Genomic DNA, 19,474 nt, shown 5'->3' on the forward strand with positions numbered 1-19,474 from the left:
TAACATTTCACCAGCCACAACTCCTGCCAACTACAGGTTTAAGCGCTGTAGATGACATGATTAATTCAGTAAATAGCCAAAGGCGTCCTGGGGAAGACACCATTGTCAAGCGATGCAGGCTGTTCCCCATTGCCAACTGGAAAAGGTACAAGACAATTTGAAGTGTTCGTGGAGCATCTAAAAGTTGAGGTTAGGAAAATTCAATGTTCTGAATACATTTTCAAGTTAAAAAAGGATCGGAGTCTGAGTCTGTGGGAAGGTATGTTCAAAATGTTACCATGAGGGGCCAGAAACTAAAGTTGGACGCAATACAATGAAACTAGTGCTGCTGGCCAGAAAGTACAGTTTTGATCAGGATAATCCTAGTGATCCACATTGAATGTGCTTTCACAGCATTTTCACCGGTCTCAGTCTTGAATCAGTTCAGGCACACAGTCGGCAGTGTTGGGTTATCAGCCGCATTCATTCCTTTTAGAGCTAAGAATGACAGATTTAGAATAATCTATTCACACCAGCCTGGTACAAATCCTCAGATTGACAGTCAACTTTAAACCCAGAATGCAATGAGCAGCAATTCACAAGCTGCAAGCAACTATCACTGTAAATAATGGTATGCTGTTTAGAACCATCCTTCCCTCTGAACCTTCGCAGAATTCAAACAAATTGATGTTACTGCTTGTGTGTAAATGGGCACTTTACTTCATTTTATATTCCACGGAACATTTCCAGATATACAGATCATCACCTTGCTCAGTTACAAATGTTAAGGCCAATACATTGAGTTTTGGAATGCCAACAAGCAGTATCATGCAGTGAATGGAGGTAGTTTTGCTTTGCATTTGTTAGGTACTGAGTGGTGGTCCTCTCATAGAGTGAAAATAGCATGGTTTGTCCTGAAGGAACCATGAAGAAAGACTGCTAACAGCTACCCAAAGCATGGAGTTATGACAATCAGGGTAAAAGTGCCTGCCCCACCACTCAGGGACAGGAAAGGACATGGAAGAGAAGGAAATTTGGGGTCAGAGGTGATGAGTCCTGGACTGAATGGACTGAGTGGGAAGCATGGTAGCATAGTGGTTAGCACAGTTGCTTCACAGCTCCAGGGTCCCAGGTTCCATTCTCCTCTTGGGTCAATGTCTGTGTGGAGTCTGTACGTTCTCCCCGTATGTGCCTGGGTTTCCTCCGGGTGCTCCTATTTCCTCCCACAGTCCAAAGCTGTGCAGGTTAGGTGGATTGGCTACTCTAAATTGCCGCTTAGTGTCCAAAAAGGTTAGGCAGGGTTATTGGGTTACGGCGATAGGGTGGAGGTGTGGGGCTTAAGTAGGGTGCTCTCTCCAATGGCCAGTGCAGACTCGATGGGCTGAATGGCCTCCTTCTCCACTGTAAATTCTATGATTCTACTTCAATCTGGGTGGCATTCGGAGTGGCTCAGCTGATCTCAGTGCCCCTGTAGTAGGACAAGATCCATTCCCGATTGCTACAAACATGGCCCTGCTCTTTGTAAATGTCAAATAAGGACTGGATAGCTGTAGTGTCTGAATTGTGGAATAGTCTTCAAACACTCACAAAGAGATGTAGAAGGTAGCTTGTGCCTATGTAACTGTATCTGAGTACGATCAGTACTTTCAGTAGAGTAGCAAACTGAACTGTAGAGAAATTAAGGTATGGTTAAAAATTGAATGCATCTCAGGTGTGTACTATTTGTTGGAGAGTACATCCCTTACTAAAAATCCATTGTCAAATGTAAATGAGCCCTCGATGGAGTTCAAAAGTCCATCTCATTCAAACAGCAATAGCAACACCACAATCCTTTGTGATACTGTTTGCTTGTGTACTCTATGTCCCTTTCATGAAAACTTGCATCCTTCTGCTTTTATCAACATTATCAGTATCATTAATACCAACACGCATTCACTGAGTTTTATTTTTCCTTGTTGCGCGTAATCCCTGTTGGCTATCTGAGAAAATTCAACTGTAAAATTATACCTCCATGCACTGCAGTTTGCTCTGTCCCTGCATGGTGCGCAGTTGGAATCCATCAACAACTGAATTTCTTTTCAATGTGTTTGAAATGTGTAGGGTGTGTTTCAATACCTCTGCACAGTAAAAGGCTGGGAGTGTGTTTCAAGACTGGAACATGCCTGACATATTTCAATGACATAAACTATGAGAGAGGAGTACAAGCCGTTTGAATAGTTGTATCCAATCCAAGCAGTATGCTGCAGTGTTAAATGTATTTTCAAACTTCTGTGTGTTCGTATATATATTTCTAAGCACAGTGGCATTCTCCTTACCATCCCCCTGGGTGACCATTACAATCTTAGAGTTTTCACCACAAGGGGAGGACAATTTAGCCTATCGTGCCAGCACCAAATCTCAAAGAGAGCTTTCCACTAACTTAACGTTGCCCATTAAATTTAACAATTATATATTTTTAAATATTTACCCGCCTCCTTTTATGAGCTATGATAGCCCCTGTTTCATCATTATTTCTGTTAGGACATGCAATGTACGTAGGACAAATTCTTTTAGCCCTTCATGAATGCCATGAAGGGCTGATAAGATTTCTCATTACCAACTCATCAACCAATGGAAATAGTTTGCCCCAAAATTAAACAGACTGTTAAACATCTTCCTTACACTTTTTATTCTACTGAGAAAGTTCCAGTTTCTCTAGTTTCTCCTCATAGCTTATCTTGATCAATTGGGCCAGTGGGCCAATGAATGGCAGAAACAGTTTAATTCAGATAAATGTGAGGTGATGCATTTTGGTAGATCTAAACGGGGCAGGACCTATTCAGTTAATGGTAGGGCTTTGGGGAGAGTTATAGAAAAAAGTAATCTAGGGGTACAGACTCATTGCTCCTTGAAAGTGAAATCACAGGTGGACAGAGTGATGATGAAGGCATTCGGCATGCTTGGTTTCATTGGTGAGAACATTGAATACAAGGGTTGGGATGTCTTGCTGAAGTTGTACAAGACATTAGTAAGGTTATAAAGCCACACTTGGAATACTGCGTACAGTTCTGGTCACCCTATTATAGAAAGGATATTATTAAACTAGAAAGAGTACAGAAAAGAAGAGGGCAGCATGGTGGCACAGTGGGTTAGCACTGCTGCCTCACGGCACCAAGGTCCCAGGTTCGATTCTGGCTCTGGGTCACTGACCGTGTGGAGTTTGCACATTCTCACCGTGTTTGCGTGGGTTTTGCCCCTACAATCCAAAGATGTGCAGGGTAGGTGGATTGGCCACGCTAAATTGACCCTTAATTGGAAAAAATGAATTGGGTACTCTAAATTTATTTTAAAAAAGAGTACAGAAAAGATTTACCACGATACTACCGGGGCTTGATGTTTGAGTTATAAGGAGATGCTGGATAGACTGGGACGTTTTTTCCCTGGAGCGTAGGAGGCCTCGGGGTGATCTTCTAGAGATCTATAAAGTAATGAGGGACATCGAAAAGGTAGACAGTACTTCCGGTGGAGGCTATGAAGGAGTAAGTCACACATTTGGTGGCTCCCGCTCTGGTCGGACTTTTGGACCTTTTTCCCATTTTACTACCGAACTTGAATTGTAAAACGGATGTTAGTGGAAATTGTTTACTGAATTCCCACTTCGGTGCATGGAGAGGAGGACTAGAAGTGTTCGTAAGGGCAGGAACAAAAAGATAGAGAAGGCTTGTGCTGTAGCTGCAACAGAAGACAGCATGGCAGAGGTTCGGTCCTCTGACTTGTCGACCCAGCAGCCTATGGAGCAGCTGATGTAAGTCATTCAGGAAGGCTTTGGAACACAGAAACGGGACTGTTTGGACCCAATAAAAGAGTCGGTTGGAGCATAGATTCGACGCCCAGGATCGGGCAATCCGGAAGGTGGAGAAGGCGCTGGCTGAGCAGGAGGGACATCAGACTACGGTGGAGCTGGAGGTGGTGATGCTGAGGGATAAATTCCTATTTGTATTTCAGTGTCTCCCCATCTTTATTCCGCAATCCTTTTTTAAGTGGGTCAACAGAGTGATCACGGGCTTCGTCTGGGCGGGCAAGACTCCGCGAGTAAGGAAGGTAATGCTTGAGCGGAGTCGGGGAGAGGGCAGACTGGCACTGCCAAATTTTAGCAACTATTACTGGGCGGCTAATATAACCATGATCAGGAAGTGGGTGGTGCGGGAGGGGTCGGCATGGGTGCGTATGGAGGCGGCTTCATGTAAGGGCATCAGTTTGGTAACTGCGCCTCTGCCATTCCCGCTGGCACGGTACTCCACCAGTCCAGTGGTGGTGGCAGCCCTGAGAGTTTGGGCCAGTGGAGGCGGCACGTGGGAGCAATGGGAGCATCGGTCTGGGCCGCAATCTGTGATAATCACCGGTTTGTCCCCGGGAGCATGGACAGGGGGTTCCGGTTATGGCGGAGAACGGGGATTGAGAGGATGGGAGATATGTTCATAGAGGGGAGCTTCCCGAGTATGAGGGCGTTGGAGGAAAAATCTGGGTTGGCGAGGGGAAACAAATTCAGGTATCTGCAGGTGCGGGACATCCTTCATAAACAGGTGTCAACCTTCCCGCTCCTACCGCTAAGGGGGATTCAGGACAGGGTAGTTTCCAGAGGGTGGGTAGGAGAAGGGAGTGTCTCAGACATTTATAAGGAGCTTATGGGGTCAGAGGAGATGCAGACCGTGGAGCTGAAGCGCAAGAGGGAGGAGGAGCTGGGAGGTGAGATAGAGGACGGTCTATTCGCAGACGCGTTGAGTAGAGTCAACGCGCCTGCTACATGTGCCAGGCTCAGCCTGATACAATTTAAGGTTGTTCACCGGGCTCACATAACAGTGGCCCGGATGAGCAGATTCTTTGGGGTGGAGGACAGGTGCGCAAAATGTGCGGGAGTTCCGGCAAACCATGTCCACATGTTTTGGACATGTCTATAACTTAGGGGATTTTGGCAAGGGTTTGCGGACGTCATGTCCACGGTGTTAAAAACGAGGGTGGCGCTGAGTCCAGAGCTGGCGATTTTTGGGGTGTCGGAAGACCCGGGAATCCAGGAGGAGAAAGAGGCAGACGTTCTGGCCTTTGCTTCCCTGGTAGCCCGAAGACGGATACTATTAGCATGGAAGGACTCAAAGCCCCCGAAGTCAGAGACCTGGCTATCGGACATGGCTAGCTTTCTCTGTTTGGAGAAAATCAAGTTCGCCTTGCAAGGGTCACTGTTCGGGTTCACCCGGAGGTGGCAACCGTTCGTCGACTTCTTTGCTGGAAATTAATCAGCAGCAGAGCGGGAGGGGGGGGGGGGGGGGGGGAGTACTTTAGGTTAGAGTAGGGGGTCAATAAGAGTGGGACCTGTACATGAGGTAAATGGCTTTTGCACTATGTTTATGGTTTCATGTATATTGTTTATTTTGTTGTTGTTACTATACCAAAAATACCTCAATGAAATGTTTCTTAAAAAAAAAAGAAAAGGTAGACAGTCAACATCTCTTCCCAAAGGTAGCGTGTTTAAAACTAGAGGGCATAAGTTTAAGGTGAGAGGGGAAAGATACAAAAGAGTCCAGAGGGGCAACTTTTTCACACAGAGAGTGGTGAGTGCCTGGAACGAGCTGCCAAATGCAATAGTAGAGGCGGGCACAATTTTGTCTTTTAAAAAGGATTTAGACAGTTATATGGGAAAGCTGGGTATAGAGGGCTATGGGCCAAATGCGAGCAATTGGGACTAGCTTAGTGGTAAAAACTGGGCAGCATGGACAAGTTGGGCCGAAGGACCTGTTTTCATGCTGTAAACTTCTATGACTATAACTACAGTCTACCCACCCTGATATCATCTTAGTGAGTCTCTCCTGCACACTGCCCATTGCTTTGACACGGTAAGGTGCTCATGCTGGGCATAATATTCAAGTTGTGATTCAACCATTGATTCGTGTAAGTTTGACATGACCTCTTTGTTTGTGTGGCAAATTATGGCATTTGGTCTCACATCAAAAGTTACCATGCAAAGTAAAAGCTCATGGTATAAGAGGTAACATCTTAGTATAGAGGCTTGGAAAGTTAATAGGAAAATGCGAGTAGGCATAAATGGGTCATTTATAGGGTGCTGGTATTTTACAAGGAGAGGTTGGGCAGGCTGGGTGTGTATATATTGGAGTTTAGATGAATGGGAGGTGACCTTATTGAAGCATACAAGATCCTGAGTGGTCTCGACGGGGTGGAAACTGAAAGGATGTTTCCTACTGAGGGAGAGACTAGAGCTCAGAGACACAGTTTTAAAATAAGGACTCTCCCATTTCAGACAGAAATAAGAATTATTTTCTCTCAGAGGGATGTGAGTCTTTGGAAATCTCTTCCCCAGAGATTGGTGCAGGCAAAGACATTGAATATTTTTAAGGCAGAGCTAGATAGATTCTTGACTAACAGAAGAGTCAAAGGTTATCAGGGGTAGGAGGAATGTGGAAATGATGGTCTGACTGTCCGCAGAAGTAGCACTTGGGTCCCCCGGGGTTGGTTGGCTGCCGTGCGGCGCAGGCGTGGGGTTGGTTGAGGGAGGTCGTTGATGGGACCCACGATGGGGTGGCCGCTGGCGGGGTCCACGATGCATGGGGGGAGGGGGACGTGTTGTCGGGGACATTAGCCTGTATGTTGCGTGAGGCGACCGTGAGCGAGAGCGCTAGTTTCTTGGTTGCAGCTGCAGGCGATCCGACTTGATGCGGAGGTTCATCTGTGAAAAATCTCTGTGTAATAAATTGATGCACTATCAATTATGACGAGACAAGAGTAGAATGTAATCGAGGCTTTATTACACAGAGATGTGTGGCCTCCTACAGCAAGTGACGAAATGGCTGCTGTTCGGAGAGCACAATCATTTATACCCCGCCTACTGGGCGGAGCCAGCAGGCAGGGATCTACCCCCGTACCTATAGTACAAGGGCCTTACCATAATACCCATATATACAATATAATACAACAATGGTGACTACCACAATCAGATCAACCATGATCTTATTAAATGGCAGAGGAAGTCAAGGGACCTATTCTTGTATGTCCATATGACCCTTTTATAAAATATCAGACCCCAAATATTTTATGAACGTGCATCCTCAACCCCAATTTGCACTGTGCAGTGTATCTGAATCCCTATGTATTTCTGGTTCTTTTAGAGTTTTACCAATTAGTGTATGAGTCTTCTAATATTTCCTCCAAAAATGCATGATTTCATATCTAGCTCCATTAAATTTCATATACGATATATTTTCAAATCTACTAATCAGCTCCCCAAAATTATCTACAGTCTTGTTCATGGTATTGCATTTCTCATTTTTGTATCAGGGGAAAATGTTGATATTGTACCCCAAGTCCAGGTCTTTTATGTAAAGAGAACAGTTTCTATGTTCTACAATTATCATTACTTTTGTTCTAACTTAATTTCAAGGTTGGAACTATTTCATCTTCCCGTGTCTGCGTGGGTTTCCTCCGGGTGCTCCGGTTTCCTCCCACAGTTAACTGACAGCCAGAGATCAAACACCAAAGGTGCTCCTGTGGAACCCACAAGAATAAGGTGGGTCACTGTTGCCCCGCCCCTGCCTCCTCCCCGCCATCTGCATAATCATACTCCACCAGACCTAACTTTCTGCTGTCTCATATTGTGCTGGCCTAGAGCTAATGAGCTCGAGTGGTGAACCCAGTAATAAAGACCACCCCTCCATCTGGATCATGCCCGCATTGCAATTGCACCCATCTAGTCCATGTAGCTGTTTAAAATCTACCCAATGATTCATAAATCCAGAGGATTATTCCAAAAAATAAATAATTGTTTGAGGAAAACGTTTCCCAAAAAAGCAGGAACTGACCCCAACAAAGCTGATAGATCAGGGCTCTGGTCTGCTTGAAATGCATGATGGCAGAGTGGTTAGCACTGCTGCCTTACAGCTCCAGGGTCCCAGGTTCAATTTCAACCTCGGGTGACTGTCTGTGTGGAGTTTACACATCCTCCCCGTGTCTGCGTGCGTTTCCTCTGGGTGCTCCGGTTTCCTCCCACAGTTCAAAGATGTGCAGGTTAGGTGGATTGGCCATGCCAAATCGTCCCTTATTGGCCAAAAGGTTATGTTGGGTTTCTGGGTTATGGGGATAGGGAGGAAGCGTGGGCTTAAGTAGGGTGCTCTTTCCAAGGGCCGGTGCAGACTCGATGGGCCGAATGGCCTCCTTCTGCACTGTAAATTCTACGATTCTATGAAAATATCACAGACAGCAAAAGATTCATGAAACCCATCCACAATTACTTACAACTATAAAAAATAATGTGATAGATTTGAATCCACACAGTAACCAAGACTATATGAAAATAGAAAATGCTGGATAAGCTCATCAGGTCGGGCAGCTTCTGTGGAGGGAGAAACGTTTCAAGTCCGTATGACTCCTCAGAGCTAGCTGTAACTAATGCTACAAGTCATGAAGCTTAAATCAATTAAAAGGACACTAATATCCTTGTTTCACAACCTCAATGGCCTCATCTCTCCCTCGTTCTCTCATCACTTCTAGCCTTGCAACCCTCTGGGATCTCTGCTCTCCTCCTACTCTGGCCTCCTGCACATCACCGACTTTAATGACTCCGACATTCACAGTTGTATTTTCCACTTCCTGGTCTCTAAACTCTGGAATCCCTGATCTGTGCATCTCCTCCGCCTCTCTCCTGCTTCTTCAAGCTGCTATTTAAAAGGCACTTTATCACCAAGCATTTGGCCTGCTGTCCTAATAATTCTTCTGTGGTTGGGTGTTTGATAGAATTCCTATTAAACACCTCGGGAAGTTTTACAATGTTAAACGTGCTATGTAAATCCAAGCTGTTATTAAGAATCGTAGCATAGTGCAGCACAAAAGGAGCCATTTAGTCCATCAAATCTGTGCTGGCTCTATCAAAGAACAATCTAGTTAGCCCCACTCGCTCTGTGTCTTTCCCATATCCCTGCAACCGTACTCTTTCAAATATTTGTTTAATTCCCTTTTGAAGGCCACTGTTGAATTGACCACCCTATCAAGCAGTGCATTCCAAATTATCTCGGTTTAGCACTCTTCCACCAAAAGAAACATCGTCCTCTTGTCACCACTGGTTCTTTTGCCAATCATCTTTAAATCTGTGCATTTTGATTATTGACTCTCGATCCACTGGTAATAGTTTCTCTTTAAGTACTCTATGTAACTTATTCATGATTCTAAACATCTTGTTCAAGCCTCCTGTTTCCCTTCTCTGCTCTAACAGGTTTGTACATGCAACTGTAGTCTGTCATTCCTGGAACCATTTTTTAAAAATCATTTGCTTCTTAACTTTTCTTCCTAAATTGTGGTGCCTGAATGGCACACATGCCTCCAGCTGGCAAAGCACTTGTCTTTTATGTGGGCCAAGCACTAGTTCCTGGCTTTGGTTATCTATGCTTCTATTTATAAAGTTCAGGTTGCAAAAACTAGAAGAGCTGGTTGTTAACCTGTCCTACCAACTTCATAGATTTGTGTACAATTATCCAAGCTCTCTAGCTTCTTCCAGCCTCCTTGAAACTGTATCTGATGGTCCTACTCCCACCGGAAAGTAAATATCACAGAGGGACATAAATACATTTGCCAAATTTGCCAATAACTAAAAAAGGCTAGCACAACAGGGAAAAAGAACAAAGAACAAATAACAAAGAAAAGTACAGCACAGGAACAGGCCCTTCGGCCTTCCACGCCTGTGCCGACCATGCTGCCCGTCTAAACTAAAAATTTCTACAATTCGGGAGTCCGTATCCCTCTATTAGGACTGAGTTTAGGAGGAACTTCTTCACCCAAAGGGTTGTGAATCTATGGAATTCCTTGCCCAGTGAAGCAGTAGAGGCTCCTTCATTAGATGTTTTTAAGATCAAGATAGATAGTTTTTTGAAGAATAAAGGGATTAAGGGTTATGGTGTTCGGGCCGGAAAGTGGAGCTGAGTCCACAAAAGATCAGCCATGATCGCATTGAATGGCGGAGCAGGCTCGAGGGGCCAGAAGGCCTACTCCTGCACCTAGTTCTTATGTTCTTATGTTCTTATTCCCATCCTCTTCATGTATTTGTCAAGGTGCCCCTTAAACGTCACTATCGTCCCTGCTTCCACCACCTCCTCCGGCAGTGAGTTCCAGGCACCCACTACCCTCTGTGTAAAAAAAGTTGCCTCGTACATCTCCTCTAAACCTTGCCCCTCGCACATTAAACCTATGCCCCTTAGTAATTGACCCCTCTATGCTGGGAAAAGGTCTCTGACTAGCCACCCTGTCTATGCCCCTCATAATTTTGTAGACCTCTATCAGGTCGCCCCTCAACCTTCATCGTTCCAGTGAGAACAAACCGAGTTTATTCAACCTCTCCTCATAGCTAATGCCCTCCATACCAGGCAACATCCTGGTAAATCTCATCTGCACCCTCTCTAAAGTCTCCACATCCTTCTGGTTGTGTGGCGACCAGAATTGAACACTATACTCCAAGTGTGGCCTAACTAAGGTTCTATACAGCTGCAACATGACTTGCCAATTCTTCTACTCAATGCCCTGGCCAATGAAGGCAAGCATGCCGTATGTATTCTTGACTACCTTCTCCACCTGTGTTGCCCCTTTCTGTGATCTGTGGATCTGTATACCTAGATCTCTCTGACTGTCAATACACTTGAGGGTTCTCGCATTCATTGTATATTCCCTACCTGCATTAGACCTTCTAAAATGCATTACCTCACATTTGTCCGGATTAAACTCCATCTCTCCGCCCAAGTCTCCAAACGATCTAAATCCTGCTATATCCTCTGACAGTCCTCATCGCTATCCACAATTCCACCAACCTTTGTGTCATCCGCAAACTTACTAATGAGACCAGTTACATTTTCCTCCAAATCATTTATATATATTACGAACAGCAAAGGTCCCAGCACTGATCCCTGCGGAACACCACTAGTCACAGCCCTCCAATCAGAAAAGCATCCTTCCATTGCTTCTCTCTGCCTTCTATGACCTAGCCAGTGAAGTATCCATCAAACAAAAAAGAGAAAGGAACAAAAAACACACCCTCGTGCTTCAATGAACAGGGCGGCATGGTGGCACAGTGGTTAACACTGCTGCCTCACAGCTCCAGGGTCCCAGGTTCAATTCCAGCCTCGGGTGACTGTCTGTGTGGAGTTTGCATTTCCTCCCCGTGTCTGTGTGGGTTTCCTCCCGGTGCTCCGGTTTCCTCCCACAGTCCAAAGATGTGCAGGTTAGGTGGATTGGCCATGCTAAATTGCCCCTTAGTGTCCAAAAGGTTAGGTCGGTTTACTGGGTTACGGGGATAGGGTGGAAGCCTGGGCTTAAGTAGGGTGCTCTTTCCAAAGGCCTGTGCAGACTCGATGGGCCAAATGGCCTCCTTCTGCACTGTAGATTCTGTGATTCTATGAATGGACCATTATTGCCCTCTCAGATTTTTGCTGCACATTCCCACGACTTTGTTTTTTACCGAGCTGTTGTAATTAGACTACATCCAAATCACCAGACTAAAATTCACATCCAGGGAAGGGAGCCCCACAATTAAAGATATCGTAGTGACAGTAGGAGAGAACTCTCTATGACGCCACATGGAAAAAAGATTGATTGATTAAAGACTGCAGGACAGAGTTAACTGAATTCCACTGCGTAGAGACCACTGTGACTCTCCTTTTAGATATCATTTTAAGGAACCCCTCTCTTGGTGCCAGCTGAGAAGCATCAGCTACGAATTCTGTCATAACAGATGGGTTCAATCTGTGTGACTGAGGGTCAGAAAAAAATCCACACTGGCTGGAAGTATAGGCATATCAGGAATATCTTTATAAAACAAATCTAAATGTCAATTGCCATTGCTGTCAATAATGTATGCACAGTAAGAAGTCTTACAACACCAGGTTAAAGTCCAACAGGTTTGTTTCAATGTCACCTTTAACCTGGTGTTGTAAGACTTCTTACTGTGCTCACCCCAGTCCAATGCCGGCATCTCCACAATAATGTATGCCTCCAACACTTCCTGCCAATATGCTTCCTACAAGAAAAATAAATAATGTGTTAGGAAAAAATTGTCATTTGTTAATTTGACTAATTAAAGGCATTCACACTATTAGCCATGAGCAACTTCAAGTCCTTATAATTGATAAATGTGGGATACTGGTGAACAGCAATCCCTCTCCCTGAGGCGTCCGATCACCCGTCCTACTGTTTACCAGGTTAGAAAAGAAATGGAACTGTTTCATCAAGCACTGACTATCTGAGCAGTGATTTAATTTTCTCATTACTGTTCAGAGGTTTTGTCATTGCAGTAAATGGGAACTCCTGCGTTTACATTCTCCATCCACCCCCAATGTTCTCCCTATCCTTCCAGGAGATATTAACAGTCCTGGTGCACAGGGAGCACAGGTACCAGCATCGCTATGTTATGTTCCCCAAGTGACCATTCATTCTGTGTGACTCCAACCTGTGTGTCGGCAGATCACTTGACTGACAGGGAATTGCAGATAAAGCTGCAGGTCCTGTCCTGCCCTTATCTGATGCCCACAAACATGTTTTTCTGAGCACGAGGTTAGCCACATTTCTGGGGAAAGTGAATAGAACTTTTCTCTGCTCTGCCCAAGGGCTGCATTTGATTCCTGTTTAGGCACTGGATAACTGTATTGGGGAAAAACGTTTAATTCCTCAGTATTGACATCCCTTCACCCTAATGAGTACAAAAGATCAGCCAAAAATCATAATTCATGGCACTTAAGAAGCAAGGTTCTTGTCTCAAATATTAGGCAAATGATTATTTACCTGAAGGATGGCCAGGGCTTTTGCCTTTGTGGGTTGTATATGGCATATGGGCCTCAGGATCCTTATATACAATATAAATCCACGTTCCCATTCATTTGCAAATATGTCAGCTTGTCGATACTAGGAGATCTTGGTGGCTGATTGAGGATTTATTCAGCAATGTCCCAAGAGCAGCCCTCAGCAAACATCCAGCCTCACAAGGTTTTAAGCAGAAGGAGCCAAGGAATTTGAGAGTTGAGCACAAATAGAATTCAATTATCTGGCTTTTGAAGATTGAATTGCTAGGGCTTACAAGCACCATGTGGACACTGGGCTACAATTTGGACCCATCAAAATATCAAATCCTCATTACTGAACAACCTGGCCAATGTTGTGTTGTGAAATTCTCAACTACACTCCATCACACTCTTAACTTGTACGTTGTAGACAGATGGACAAGCTTTGGAGAGTCAAGAGGTGAGTTACGCTCTGCAGAATTCCCAGCCTCTGACCTTGTGCTCTTGTGCCCACAGTATTTATGCGGCTTGCCCAGTTTAGTTTCTGGTAAATGGTAACCCCCAAGATGGTGATTGGGGGGGATTCAGTGACAGTAATGCCATTAAATGTCAAGGGGAGAAGGTTGGATTCTCTCTTGTTGGAGGTGATCATTGCCTGGTACTTACAAATGTTACTTGCCACTTACTACACCAAGCCCAAATGTTGTCCAGGTCTTGCTGCGTATGGACGCACACTGCTTCAATGTCTCAGAAGTTGAAAATGGTGCTGAACATTGTCAGAATTATCATCAGCGAACATTCCCACTTCTGACCTTATGTTAGAGGGAAAGCCATTGATGAAGCAGTTGAAAAGATTGGGTCTACTGCACTACCCTGAGGGACTCCTGTAGTTGATGGCCTGGAATTGAGATGATTAACCTCCAATAATCACAACCATCTTCCTTTGTGCTAGATATTACTCCAATCAGTGGAGAATTTCCCCCGATTCTTATTGACTCCAGTTTTGCTCGGACTCCTTGATGCCACACTAGGCCAAATGCTGCCTTGCTGTCAAGGAAGTGACTCTCACCTCACCTCTTGAGTTCAGACCCCTGTCCATGTTTTGAACTTAGGTTGTAATGAGGTCAGGATTATTTAAAATGTAAACATGAGCTAACTCTGGAAGAAGCTATCGGAAAAATCGCCTTGATATTCAAGAGGAAGAGCTGAACTGTGTTGATGAAAATGGAAATGAGTGGTAACTTACACATGCTAATGTCCCTCGGGTGATAGCCTGTACAGGCCCTTTTTTCAAAATAAACAGCATCATGGACTTTAAAAGTAATCTTACCAAATGCTTTTCCTTAATGTCTTTTGGGTGATTCGGGAAGGGGGAACTATTACTATCAATGTACAAAAGCTATCCAAAAAATAATAGCTTGGAAACAGTTAAGTTAATTATATATACCCTAATTATGTGTTTTGTAAATATACTGTTCCCTTCCATCTCTTCAGATAATTCAGGGAGTTTCTTTTACTTTCCATTCCTCTGCTTCAACCTTCCTCACCAAACCTTCAACCAGACAATTGAGGCAGAGATGGAAGGACGGACAAAAATCAAATGGAGTGAGTTTCTGGACAATTTCCTCACCCCAGGGTACAAGGAAACCTTTGACTTTCAATTCTATTTGCTTCTGGTCCCTCGCTACAACACTGCATTGAATTTTTCAGTTGCTAATATTGTTTCCTCCTCAATATGACCCATGTTGTTTATGCAAATATACATCTTTTATTCTAGCCCTGATTTCCAGGAGAGAAACCTGAATGAGAAATAATGGCCAACTCTCCACTACCTCCCCCCCACCCCTCCCCATTTCCCATAAACTGTTAGCACAAATGCATCTAGTTCATTTACCAAACTTCAGTCTGCACAATAACTGTGAAAAACCAGGATAAAAGCTTTGTCCCATATTGAGAGACTGGAACTTTGCATTTTTACAAAGGTGCTGAATGTATAATATTCTTGGCTGGATATGGGTGGATAAATTATTGGAAAGTTATTTGTAATCATTATTTAACCTTTGTCAACTAGCACTGCCAACACACTTGAAGTATATTAGGCAGGTATTTCATTTTGCACAGTAAAATCTCTCTGCAACTTTAACAAAAAGAAGTCAGAGCAATGGGCTCCAAGGTTTTTTAATGAGGGAAGAGAAAGATTTTCTTTTCAATCAGAAATAATTAATGAAGAGGGTGAATCTCAAATACCACAGATGATTTGTTCCAGATTCGTTCTCCCCTTCATAGAACAATTGTTTTGAAATAATCTGGTTGCCTGGAAAACAAAATCTAAACTTAGCAAGGTTTCTCTCGCATCTCTTTTCCAATGAACTCTCATCAATTTCAGCTCAATTTCATGCATTCAAACACCAACGCCAGCCCCAGTTGGGGTGCAAATTATTGCGAGGCACCGTCCACTTTTTGCTGAACCATTCTCGCATGTCTGCAAATCCACGACATGACAACATTGATCATGTCAAAACATCTCAGAATTGAGGGTTAAACATTTTTAGCTTGTTCGCTCCATGGCCGGTGTATTCATTGCAGCCAACTGTGTCCAGAAAGGGCTGCAGTCACTTAATTTACCCTGAATCACTCCGCGACTCGGAGGATTAGATGAGGAGGATAGGATGCATAAACATTCATTGAATTATTTTGAGTGTACGGCACCGAAACAGACCCTACTGGACACGAGCTTCCTCCCAATCTCCTTCATCTATCTGACCCAAAATGTCTCTCTGTCAGATTTAGATAACTTCTCATTAATATATTTATTGACTTCAACTGTTCCCTGTGCCCCTGCTTTCCACATTCTCCCCACTCGTCAGGTGAAAAGGCTTCTCCTGAAGTGCCCAGTGGACGTATCAGGACTAATTGATATTTATGACATCTCTCAAGTGGAAAAATGTATTTTGCATCCACCCTATCAAACATTTTAATTATCTTAAAGACCTGTACCCAGTTACCACCCCCTTTCCACAGAGAAAAGCCCCAGCTTTCCTAATAAATCGATCCGCACAGTTCTCATATCTCTCTTGCACCTTCTCCATGGCCCAGCTTTTCACCACAATCGAAATTTCGAGGCGAAAATGGCGGATGAACCTGGAAATTTGAAATCCCGTCCGCTTCACACCTCGGCACATGGCACTTCCTTTATGTTTGCGGGCACAGGACTGGGGTCGGCCCGGGTCTGCGCCTATACGACTTACAGCAGCACAGGGCCGTTTACATATCACCAGCTGCCTCCACTGAAGTGGGATCTTGGTAGGCCAGCCAAATGACACCTGGAATGTGAAGATTAGACCATGTAAAAGCTGCTCTAAACTTAGTGGATTCAGAGTTGGCCATTATTTCTCATTCAGGTTTCTCTCCTGGAAATCAGGGCTAGAATAAAAGATGTATATTTGCATAAACAACATGGGTCATATTGAGGAGCATCCCTGTGGAGAGATAAGGTACCCCTTTGAATACGGTCCGTGGACACCTTTGGGAGAGGTAAGGGACCCTTTGAGATTGTTAAAAGTAAACCTGATTGTATGTAAAAAGTAGATAAACTCATTGGAGTTGTCAAAGCTGTCAAAGAACTGTCAAATGATACTAGGTGAGTTGGCATGGAGGGGGTAAGGACATGTGGTGGGTGGGGGCTTGGGTTGACATGAGTTGACTCTAAGTTGGCATGGTGGCTAAATATGTGTGTGTGTATGTGGGGACATGGGGTATGAGGGGCATTAGGTTGACTGAAGGTTATGGGGTGGCATTGGTTGACATAGATGTGGCACGTGGAGTGTACGGGGGATGAGGCAGGGAGAGGGTCAGAGGAATATTTGTTGTTTTAATTTTTGAATATTTAATTCAACAAAGTGCCGGAGCACAGAGGTAGGTCTACCGTCCATTTCTGCTTTGCACCCGGCAGTGTCCATTGTATTCTGTGGTTGGTTTGCCTGACTTTTTATCCAGCCTGCCCATCCTCCAAACAAAAATCAGAACTGCGGGCTAGCATTTTTAAAAGTGAGGTTTGCAGAGCTGGCAATTTTCCCACCCGGACATACCTGACCCAGGAGCAAAGATCTGGGCCCATGTCTCAATATCTTTTTTAGAATATGGAGACCTGAACTGTGAACAACACTCCTCCAAGCATGACCTAATTAGCTTTGATATAAGTTTAACATAACTTATTTATTTTTCAGTCCTATCCATCTGCAAATTAATCCCAGTGCTTGGTTTACCCTTTTTTCTGGCTTTGTTAACTTACACAGTATCTGTACCCTTTGCTTTTCTACCTCATTCCGACTCTTATGTACCATCAGTGCTTAGCTTCCTTAGTCTTTCTGTTAAAATGCACCACTTCAAATTTATCAATATTGAAATTATTTTGCCAATTGCATATATATTCTTCAAGCTTATTAATGTCTTCCTATATGCCGTCACATTATTCCTTGTATTAACGACACTTCCAAATTTGGCGTCTTTCACAAATTTTGACATTGTTGTTCCAACTCCCAAGCAGAAATCGTCAATGTAAACTGTGAATCAGTGCACCCAACATCAACCCTTGAGGAACAGCATTTCTCACATTTCCCCAATCTGAATGGCAACCCTTAACCCCAATTCTCTACCCCGATTCTCTGGCTTGCTGAGGGGTGTTAAGACCGAGGTGTTTGACATATTTAAAATGTTTCACAGAGCGTACAAAAATGATGGACAAGAAAAGACTAGTTGGTCTATTAAGCCTTCCCCAGAAAATTAGAAACAGTTTCCTCTGGTCGGCCAAATCCAGAACAAAAGGTGATAACATCAGATCTAAGCTAATCAGAAGAACATCAGATCTAAGCTAATCAGGAGTGAAGTCAGGAAGCATTTTTTCATACAGGGGTGACTAGGAATTTGGAACGTTTTCCACCAAAAGGTGATAACATCAATAAGGTTTTGTTAAGTAAGGATATCAAGGCAGATGGAACAAATGAAGCTGAGGTGCTGATCAACCGTGATGTAATTGACTGGTGAAGTAGACCCAAGCAGTTCCCCAAATGTGTCATTGTAAACATTTAACCTCAAATGTTTCCATTTATTGCATATGCCTCGAGTGCATTTAATAAAGATATCAGGGCAGCACGGTGGCACAGTGGGTTAGCCCTGCAGTCTCACGGAGCTGAGGTCCCAGGTTCGATCCCGGCTCTGGGTCACTGTCCGTGTGGAGTTTGCACGTTCTCCCCGTGCTTGCGTGGGTTTTGCCCCACAACCCAAAGATGTGCAGGCTAGGTGGATTGGCCACGCTAAATTGCCCCTTAATTGGAAAAAATGAATTAGGTACTCTAAATTTATTTTAAAAAATAAAGATATCAATGAATAGTTTTCTTATTCTATTAATGATGACCATTTACAAGTAGTAAGAACATCCAGCAATGGCAGGTCCCTGATCCAACCAGTTAGTCTCACACAATAATAACATGTTGTATAGCTCAATATACACCCTCCCCGCCTCACCCAAAATCTTGTAATCTCCTGAGGAAAACAAATAAAATGCAGGCCAATCTGGGGAATTCCTGATGAAAAGTCATCGACCCAAAACATTCACTCTGTTTCTCTCCACAGGTGCTGCGAGACAGAATGAGTTTCCAGCATTTTCAGTTTTTATATCTGGAAAATTCCTCTCCCACTCCGCTCCCCCCTCTCTAAGTGATTGAAACTATTTCTGGAGATCGCTCTGGCCTTGATACTTCTAAGCAGTACCTACGTTTTGTTCAAGGCAATCTCTGAACCAAAAGCTGGTCCAGCTCTAGATTGGAGAGTGAAGTAATTGGTTTTAAATATTTTAATCTCCATAACTTCTATCTCTTGAATCATGTAACCAATGCGTAATATTTGTCTATACAATACTGGTCGTTTCTTTTTGGAGTTTGTCATCTGTTCTTCAAAATATCTAAAACACAGTGATAAAATGTTGGACCCAGAAGGTTTTATACTTACTGTATTGACTTCAGATCAAAACTCACTAAAACTGCATCAGGGTTTTATTCAAATAGTGAGATTCCAATTTGCACATGAAGGTACTCCTGCCTGCTTTGGGAAGCTGCCTCAACCAACCAGCATGGTGGCACAGTGGTTAGCACTGCTACCTCACAGCACCAGAGACCTTGGTTCAATTCCAGCCTTGGGTGACTGTTGGTGTGGAGTTTGCACTTTCTCCCCGTGTCTGTATGGGTTTCCTCTGTGTGCTCTGGTGTCCAAAGATGTGCAGGTTGCAGGTTGGGCGAGGTTACAGGGATACGGTGGGGGAGTGGGCCTGGGTAGGGTGCTCTTTTGGAAGGTGGGTGCAGACTCGATGGGCCGAGTTGACTCCTCCTGCACTGTGGCAATTCTACAGCTCTATCCTGCAAAACATGAAGGCTAATTTTGGAAATGGTCAGGATCTAAGCAGGTAAGTGACTTGCTTATTTTTAGTTGCTCACATAATGCTAAAACCGGCTCTACTCCATCAAAAACAAGTTATCGAAGAGTGTGCTACTCTAACTAATTATTTCCGAAGACCTCAACCTCAATACTGCAGAGCACCTCACTCCTGCAGTCTTCCTTTCCTCCTACAATCTACCATTTTTTAAAAACCCAAGCGCTGTGTTGTCTGATACTACTTTCTGATTTGTGTCATCTTCTTGCCTACCCTT

The 19,474-nt window shown here is 44.0% G+C and overlaps 1 long non-coding RNA gene across 10 annotated transcripts in view; it reads right to left on the reverse strand.

Moving 5' to 3' along the window:
* The window catches only part of LOC140387439 (uncharacterized), a 141,494-nt gene that overhangs the window by 16,083 nt on the left and 105,937 nt on the right, over positions 1-19,474 (reverse strand). The window lies entirely within an intron of this gene.

This window comes from Scyliorhinus torazame, chromosome 12 (genome assembly GCF_047496885.1).
Source record: "Scyliorhinus torazame isolate Kashiwa2021f chromosome 12, sScyTor2.1, whole genome shotgun sequence".
Lineage (NCBI taxonomy): Eukaryota > Metazoa > Chordata > Chondrichthyes > Carcharhiniformes > Scyliorhinidae > Scyliorhinus > Scyliorhinus torazame.